Genomic DNA, 9,418 nt, shown 5'->3' on the forward strand with positions numbered 1-9,418 from the left:
TCTAAATGAATGAATCATATATATTGGTATTGAATGATTCATCCTCTAAATGAATGAATCTTTAAAAAAACACTTCTTGCTTTAGCTGAATCAAATCCCGCAAGTTCAAGGAGAGGAAGTGAAGTCAAGAGAGGGACGTGTCTGGATTCCTTCTAACCTTGGCTGGGCCAGGCCTGTTCCTCGCTGCCCCTCACCCCCCCAAAAAAATCCTTCTTGAATATATTAATGGAACAAATAGGAAGTCGAGTGGAAGAACAAGATGTTGCAGTGTCTGGCAACGATCTGATCCGCGCATATATAAGTGATTCCGTCTTGTCGGGGCGACATACGCACACACGCTTCTAGCCTGACTTAAGTCGAAGTCTTGATTCTTCCGTCGAGCCCTTTCACGGTAAGTTTTGCGAGTATTGTCGTATTTATCTTCAGTTTGATTTAGTTCAGTGAGGAAAAAGCGATTCCTCTCTTTCAAATATTGCAAATTACCATTTGAATGGCAATAGAAAATTACTAGTTCTGGAAAGGGCTTCGTGCCATGCAATAAGAAATGTTATGTTCCCAGGTATATGTATTATCACCAACTATTTCTCTTCAGTTTTATTTAGTTCACTGAGAAAAAACGATTCCTCTCTTTCTATTTCTTTATATTCAATGTGACATTTGAATTGTAAGAAAAATAACTAGTTCTGGAAAGGGCTTCGTGCCATGCAATAAGAAAAATTATGTTCCCAGGTATTATCACCTCATAAGTATTAATCTTCAGTTGTTTTATTTAGTTCACTGAGAAAAAATGATTCCTCTCTTTCTATTTCTTTATATTCAATGTGACATTTGAATTGTAAGTAAAATAACTAGTTCTGGAAAAGGCTTCGTACCATTTGTACCATGCAATAAGAAATATCATGTCCCCAGGTATATGTATTATCACCAACTATTTGTCTTCAGTTTTATTTAGTTCAATGAGAAAAAACGCCCCCTTTCTTTCTAATATCCAATGTAATATTTAAATGGTAATAAAAATAACTAGCTCTGGAAAAGGCTTCGTACCATTTGTACCATGCAATAAGAAATATCATGTCCCCAGGTATATGTATTATCACCAACTATTTGTCTTCAGTTTTATTTAGTTCAATGAGAAAAAACGCCCCCTTTCTTTCTAATATCCAATGTAATATTTAAATGGTAATAAAAATAACTAGTTCTGGAAAAGGCTTCGTACCATTTGTACCATGCAATAAGAAATATCATGTCCCCAGGTATATGTATTATCACCAACTATTTGTCTTCAGTTTTATTTAGTTCAATGAGAAAAAACGCCCCCTTTCTTTCTAATATCCAATGTAATATTTAAATGGTAATAAAAATAACTAGTTCTGGAAAAGGCTTCGTACCATTTGTACCATGCAATAAGAAATATCATGTCCCCAGGTATATGTATTATCACCAACTATTTGTCTTCAGTTTTATTTAGTTCAATGAGAAAAAACGCCCCCTTTCTTTCCAATATCCAATGTAACATTTAAATGGTAATAAAAATAACTAGTTCTGGAAAGGGCTTCGTGCCATTTGTACCTTACAATAAGAAATATCATGTCCCCAGGTATATCTGAAGATGGCCAACAACTATTTATCTTCAGTTTTATTTAGTTCAATGAGAAAAAACGCTATCTTTCTTTCTAATATCCAATGTAACATTTAAATGGTAATAAAAATAACTAGCTCTGGAAAAGGCTTCGTGCCATTTGTACCGTGCAATAAGAAATATCATGTCCCCAGGTATATCTGAAGATGGCCAACAACTATTTATCTTCAGTTTTATTTAGTTCAATGAGAAAAAACGCCCCCTTTCTTTCTAATATCCAATGTAACATTTAACTGGTAATAAAAATAACTAGCTCTGGAAAAGGCTTCGTGCCATTTGTACCGTGCAATAAGAAATATCATGTCCCCAGGTATATGTATTATCACCAACTATTTGTCTTCAGTTTTATTTAGTTCAATGAGAATCAGTTGTTTTATTTAGTTATTGAGAAAAAACGCCCCCTTTCTTTCTAATATCCAATGTAACATTTAAATGGTAATAAAAATAACTAGTTCTGGAAAAGGCTTCGTACCATTTGTACCTTACAATAAGAAAGATCATGTCCCCAGGTATATGTATTATCACCAACTATTTGTCTTCAGCTGTTTTATTTAGTTCACTGAGAAAATAAACAATTCCTTTCTTTCTAATATCCAATGTAACATTTAAATGGTAATAAAAATAACTAGTTCTGGAAAAGGCTTCGTACCATTTGTACCTTACAATAAGAAATATCATGTCCCCAGGTATATCTGAAGATGGCCAACACACGCACTTACTTCGTCCTCCTGGTGGCCGCTATGGTTTTCATCGCAGCGAGCAACGCCATGTTGGTCTGCCCCACGTTCCCTGGATGCTGCGAGACTCGGAGCTGCGGTAGTCTGTGTCCTTCTTGCGACCAGGACAGCCACTTTACCATGGGAGCTAAACTCCTCTCCACTCGACCCGAGCCCTGCTCTCTCGTGGGAAACTTCATCGACCTCCACGATCTCGGGTCATCCTCAGCTCTGGGGGAGATGTTCGACGCTGAATTGTTCTGTCTCTGAGCGAACGGATGATCTGAACTTATGATGGTTCTTGTACTGAATTTTCTTTTCGACCTCAGACTTCGAGGAGCATGTCGGGCGAGTCGTACCTCGGGAAGAGGTACTTTTAAGCCCTACTGTAGTCCACGAGAGAGAGAGAGTGAGAGCGAGAGAGAGAGGAGTAAGAAAAAGAATTGGCAGGCTCCCACCGTTGCATTAGTGTCTCAGCAGTGTTACGACAGTTGGTAAATGGTGGTGGCCTTGTTGAGTGCCCACGCGTGCCCACACCCCACTCATGGGGCATCACTGGCATGACCCGCCTGCTTCAAGTACCCCGCTATTCATATCCGCGAGGACCAGGAAATGGCAACAGCGTCGCCTTCGACTAGCCCATCTCCTCAAGACGAGTAGTGCTTCAGCAGTGAGCCATAAAGATGCACGTTGCAAATCCAGGCGAAAAATCTCTGCAGATTAGATTGTCTCTGGCATGGCAACTGCGACCTTGCAATACAAGTCGTGGCTAAACAAGCGAGTATAGACTGGAGAAGTCGCTCAAATGTGAGTCTCTCGTCTGACTCATCGTCCCTGAAATGTGTGTCACTACGAGAAAGCTAAAAGGAAGAAGGTAACGATAATGCTCTTTTCGAGATGTTCGTGGACTTTCAATGCTTTTTGAGCTGCTCTTGTGAAGGAGAGCATCTTCCTCTTGTAATGATTGGCAGCATCTTTTTTTAATTGCGATTCAGTGTTCATTTATATCATTTATGAAATACATGTGCTGGAAATTTCAGCCTGTTTCCCTATTTTCTTTTGCTGGGTTTTTTTGCTTCATTAGTCATTCAAGCATTTTCTTCAGGCATCCACATGTCCATACATCATGCCTTCTTTCATTTCCAACTCATTCATTATTTTCTAGTATAGCTGTTTTATCTCTTAGTTTTCATATTCAATTATGTCATTATCTTTCATACTTTCATGTGTACTCTTTCAACTTCATCCAATTCATTAATTCATAATTCCATGTGATATCTTTCCATCCATTTCATAAACTCATTCCATGTTCATCCTCATCTTTCCAGATTCGATTTTCCCATTCGTTATTTTCCTGGGTTTCTTTGGTTTTTCCTTTGTCTCATTCATCCTATACTTGATTCTTCTCTATTTCATCGCATCCTTATCCTTTGAATCCTATTAGTGGATTATTCCAATCCAAAATCCACAGAATTTCCAATTATCCATACCCTTAAATGTTCAAGACCTTCATCCCTTTTTTTATTCACATTTCCATTTTTTATTTCAAAAACATTATTCATTAGCATTCCTACTTACATTCCGATCATTCAAAACTGTATTCAGCCACTCATTCTTTTCTTATCTCTAGTTCCTAGTTTTAGTAATCTACCACATTCATGTTTTTTTAATTTTTCATTATCAGTAATTACTCATACGTTCTCTTTATAATTCATCTATACCATCAGTTTTCTTATTCATCTTATTAATCAAATAATTTTCTTTCCAACGTTTTCATCATCCAGTTTCTTAATCTCAATTGCTTATCCACATCCTCAGTTTTCACAATTTCAAGATCATCCACTTTATACTTTCCCCATTATCCTTCTACATCCTAACTTTTCCAATGTTGGTCTTAAGCAATCCTATTTCCTATTATCCTGATCATCCACAGCTTGAACTTTCCAATAGGCTGTTCATTCATGCCCTTCATTTTCCATCATCATTATTTTCTTTACGTTTCATTCATTGCATCCTTCATCCTTCTAATAATTCATTGATCATTAATTTTACCTTCATGTAAGTCCATACATTTTATTCAATAAATTCTCTCCCAATAAATCAACCTTCTATTTTTATCATTCCCTCATCATCCTACATTTGTTCTATTTCCATGTCATTCTATCATCTGTTTATTCATTTCATTGTCATCCCAAACTGTCATTCATTTATATGTTCATTCACTGCTTCACCATCCTAACCATTTTTTTCCTGCCTATTCATATCCATAACATCAAAAATCTTATTCATTTCATTTTCATACACGCTTTTATTCATTCATTCCCCCCATGCTATTAATGGTTCCTTCATTTTCATATCATCTTTGCCTTTTCATTTATTTTGCTACTCTCCAATCCTATGTTCATTCATTTCTTTACCATCTAAGCTTATGTGCATTCATTTTCCTACCCAAAACAATGTTCATTCATTATCCTACTCAAAACAATGTTCATTCATTTTCTTACCCGAAACAATGTTCATTCATTTTCCTACCCAAAACAATGTTCATTCATTTTCCTACCCAATGCTATGTTCATTCATTATCCTACCCAAAGCAATGTTCATTCATTATCCTACCCAAAGATATGTTCATTCATTTTCCTATCCAAAACAATGTTCATTCATTTTCCTACCCAAAGCTATGTTCATTCATTAACCTACCCAAAGCTATGTTCATTCATTTTCCTACTCAAAACAGTGTTCATTCATTTTCCTACCCAAAGCTATGTTCATTCATTTTCGTACTCAAAACAATGTTCATTCATTTTCCTACTCAAAACAGTGTTCATTCATTTTCCTATCATCCAATCATCTGTTCACCAATTTTCATACTATCCAATCATCTGTTCACCAATTTTCATACCATCCAATCATCTGTTCACCAATTTACATACCATCCAATCATCTGTTCACCAATTTTCATACCATCCAATCATCTGTTCACCAATTTTCATACCATCCAATCATCTGTTCACCAATTTTCATATCATCCAATCATCTGTTCACCAATTTTCATACTATCCAATCATCTGTTCACCAATTTTCATACTATCCAATCATCTGTTCACCAATTTTCATACTATCCAATCATCTGTTCACCAATTTTCATACTATCCAATCATCTGTTCACCAATTTTCATACCATCCAAACCTTTGTTCATTTCTATTTTCATACTATCTAATCATCTGTTCACCAATTTTCATACCATCCAATCATCTGTTCACCAATTTTCATACCACCCAAACCTTTGTTCATTCATTTTCCTACAGTCCTAGCCTCTGTTCCTCCATTTTTCTCCAACAATTAGTTTTCTTACCTTCAAATTCATTCATTCATTCATTTCCCTATCATCCAAGCATTTTTTCATTCATTTTCATACCATTCGAACCTAAGGTCCTTCACTTCCCATTCATCCAAAACTCTGTTCATTCATTTTTCTTTACAAACAAATATTCGTTCTTTCATTTCCTTTCATCATTGCATATTTTTCATATCATTTCCCCCATCAATATAAACTTCCTAAACATCATATATTACTTTATTCATTCCCATTTAATCATTCAAAAATCTTTACTTTAATAGTTATTCATTCATTCATCTATTCTCTATTTTTCCATGAGGTCTTTTTCACGTTCTTGTCTTTTACACGTTCTTGCAATATTGCAACTGGTTCCTTCATGGATTCTAATCGCATCAATAATCGCTTTTAGTCAATTTTTCGTTGCTACGATCTAGTAAAAATCTATGATGCTTTGCTTATTGTGAATGTAAAACCTGAATCCACCATTTGGTTTTATATGTATCTGGGAAATGTGAGCAATAAAGAGGAAAGATCATACTTTCCAACAATGTTATTAAAATGTATTTGATTATCCTTGTTAAAAAGTTCCCATCAGCTTCTACTTAGGACCTTATGAAATAAGTTTCCTTTGAGCTCTGCTGATACCCTAAGTGTCCCTCGAGCTCTGCTGATATTCTAAGTGTCCCTCGAGTTCTGCTGATATTCTAAGTGTCCCTCTCCCTCGAGCTCTGCTGATATCCTAAGTGTCCTTCGAGCTCTGCTGATATCCTAAGTATCCTAAGTGTCCCTCGAGCTCTGCTGATATACTAAGTGTCCCTCGAGCTTTGCTGATATCCTAAGAGTCCCTCGAGCTCTGCTGATATCCTAAGAGTCCCTCTCCCTCGAGCTCTGCTGATATCCTAAGTGTCCCTCGAGCTCTGCTGATATCCTAAGTGTCCCTCGAGCTCTGCTGATATCCTGTGAAAATATCTCAATTAAGTTCTATTATACACTGTGAAAAAATATTTTTCAAATTTTGATGAAAAGTCACGAAAAATATACTATCAGGATCTATTGAAACAATAAGAAAAAATTACCCCCAGGTTTTACTAGACTCCTGTGAGGAAAAAAAAAACCTTCAACAGGTTCTAATGAAATCCTGTAGAAAAATTCACCCCCAGGATCTACTAATTTATTGAGAATAAGTCTCATGTTTCACTAGAAACTTGTGATAAATATTCCTTGTGGTTTTTGACACCTTTTTAATTATTTAATCATTAAAGCATTTTCTTCATTTTGAAACTGAGAATGAATCCACATTTTCATATATAATACCTTCTTTCATTTACAACTCATTCATTATTTTCTAGTAGAGCTGTTTTATCTATTAGTTTTCAGGTTTCACTGAAGCCATGTTCATTTTTTTTTCATCAGGTTCTATTTGAAACCCCGTGAAACTAACATTCATTCTGTTGTGTTGAAACCGTAAGAGAAAAAATCTCCATGTTCTACTGAGAATGTAAAAATATCTCCATATGGTTCTATTTAAATCCATCTGGTTTTATAAAAAAACCTGTTAAAATTTTCATTAGTTCCCTAGGAAAAAACCCATCAGGTTTTATCAAAACCTGTTAAAAATTTCATTAGTTTCCGTAGGATAAAAACCCACCAGGTTTTATAAAAAACCTGTTAAAATTTTCATTAGTTTCCATAGGTAAAAAACCCATCAGGTTTTATAAAAAACCTGTTGAAATTTTCATTAGTTTCCATTGAAACACTGATAAATTCTCCACGATGATTTACTGAAACCCTGTGGAAAAATATTCCCCACAGGTTTTACTGAAAACTTGTTGGAAAGATTTTCCACAATGTCTACTGAAATTACGTGAAGAGTATCCATTAAATTCTACTGAAACCCTGTGGAATAAATCTATACCAGGTTGTGTTGAAACGCTATAAAAGAAAAATATTCTTCTATTGAAAGCGTGTGGAAAAGTCTCCATATAGTTCTACCAAAACATTGTGATAAAAATCTTAATGAGGTTCTATTTAAGCCCTGTCCACACTATCGAGCATGCCCGACGGGCAAACAGTGATACCAGGCCACAATAGTTAGTAAGAATGAGGGTTAATGACGTCAGAAGTGGGAAAACCACAGACAGATCTGGCATCATACAGTGTTGCCAGATCCCTGCCATTAGTTTTCCCGCTACTGACGTCATCAACCCTCATTTTCACTAACTATTGTGGTCTGATATCACTGTTTGCCCGTCGGGCATGCTCGATCGTGTGGACAGGGCTTTAAACATTGTGAAGAAGTCTGCGTCAGCATCTATTGAAATCCCGAGAAGAAATATCTATGTCAAGTTCTATGGAAGAACTGTGGAAAAAAATCTTCCCTAGGTTTTCCTGAAGACATAATTATGAGGACACTTCAATCAGCTTCTATTGGAAATATTAAAAATTTCATTAAATTCTATTGAGAAACAGTACAAAAAGCTCCATCTTCTACTGAAAGCCTTCGAAAAATCTTCATCAAAATTCTTCTTCAGGCGTAGAACCTAACCTAACCTAACCTAAAGAAACCTTGTGAAAAATCTTCCTCGGGTTCTAGTGAAACCACGTAAAAGAAAGATCTCCCTCAGGTTCTTATTAACCCAATGGAATGAAAATCTATAAGGTTCTGTTCAAAATCTGTGAAAAGATCTCCTTGAAGTTCTATCAAAAGCCTTTGAAAAGTCTCCATCACGATCTATTGAAATATTGTGAGGAAAGACCTTTGCGTCCTACTAAAATCTTGTGAAAGATCTTCCTCAGGTTCTATTGAAACTCTATGAAAGAAAGATCTCCAGAAGGTTCTTTTGAATACAATCTCCATGAGATTGTTTTGAAATCACAGGAAATAAATCTTCCTCAGATTCTACCAAAACCTCTATAAAAATAATCTCCTCTGTTTAATGAAATCTATTGAAAACCCCAATCTGGCTTTATTGAGACCTTGTGAAAAACTATCTATTGAAACTTTATGAAAAAGTGTCCATAGGTAGTAGGTTGTCCAGGGCACCAGCCACCCGTTGAGATACTACCATGAGAATGGGGTCCTTTGACTGGCCAGACAGTACTACATTGGATCCTTCTCTCTGGTTACGGTTCATTTCCCTTTTGCCTACACATACACTGACTAGTCTGGCCTATTCTTTTACATATTCTCCTATGTCTTCATAGACCTGACAACACTGATATTACTGAATAATTCTTCTTCACCCAAGGGGTTAACTACTGCACTGTAATTATTCAGTGGCTACTTTCCTCTTGGTAAGGATAGAAGAGACTCTTTAGCTATGGTAAGCAGCTCTTCTAGGAGATGGACACTCCAAAATCAAACTATTGTTCTCTAGTCTTGGGTAGTGCCATAGCCTCTGTACCATGGTTTTCCACTGTCTTGGGTTAGAGTTCTCTTGCTTGAGGGTACACTCGGGCACACTATTCTATCTTATTTCTCTTCCTTTTGTTTTGTTAAAGTTTTTATAGTTTTTATTTTTCCTTGTTTCCTTTCCGCATTGTGCTATTTCCCCTGTTGGAGCCCCTGGGCTTATAGCATCCTGTTTTTTCAACTTGGGTTGTAGCTTGGCAATTAATAATAATAATAATAATAATAATAATAATAATAATAATATTGAAACTAAAAAAATATCGATTAGGTTGCTTTGAAACAATGTGAAAAAATTTCTTTCAGAAACCTG

General features: G+C 35.9%; 2 long non-coding RNA genes across 2 annotated transcripts; one reads left to right on the forward strand and one right to left on the reverse strand.

The window, feature by feature from the left end:
• Positions 1–322: 322 nt before the first annotated feature.
• Positions 323–4,379, forward strand: LOC137637374 (uncharacterized). Its single transcript, XR_011043600.1, has 2 exons — positions 323–391; positions 2,326–4,379. It is a non-coding gene; the product is annotated as an uncharacterized lncRNA (long non-coding RNA).
• Positions 4,094–6,235, reverse strand: LOC137637375 (uncharacterized). The gene is made up of 2 exons (XR_011043601.1): positions 5,641–6,235; positions 4,094–5,545 (listed from the first exon to the last, which is right to left on the reverse strand). It is a non-coding gene; the product is annotated as an uncharacterized lncRNA (long non-coding RNA).
• Positions 6,236–9,418: the final 3,183 nt, after the last annotated feature.

The sequence above is a fragment of the Palaemon carinicauda genome, unplaced genomic scaffold, assembly GCF_036898095.1.
Source record: "Palaemon carinicauda isolate YSFRI2023 unplaced genomic scaffold, ASM3689809v2 scaffold691, whole genome shotgun sequence".
In the NCBI taxonomy this organism is placed as follows: domain Eukaryota; kingdom Metazoa; phylum Arthropoda; class Malacostraca; order Decapoda; family Palaemonidae; genus Palaemon; species Palaemon carinicauda.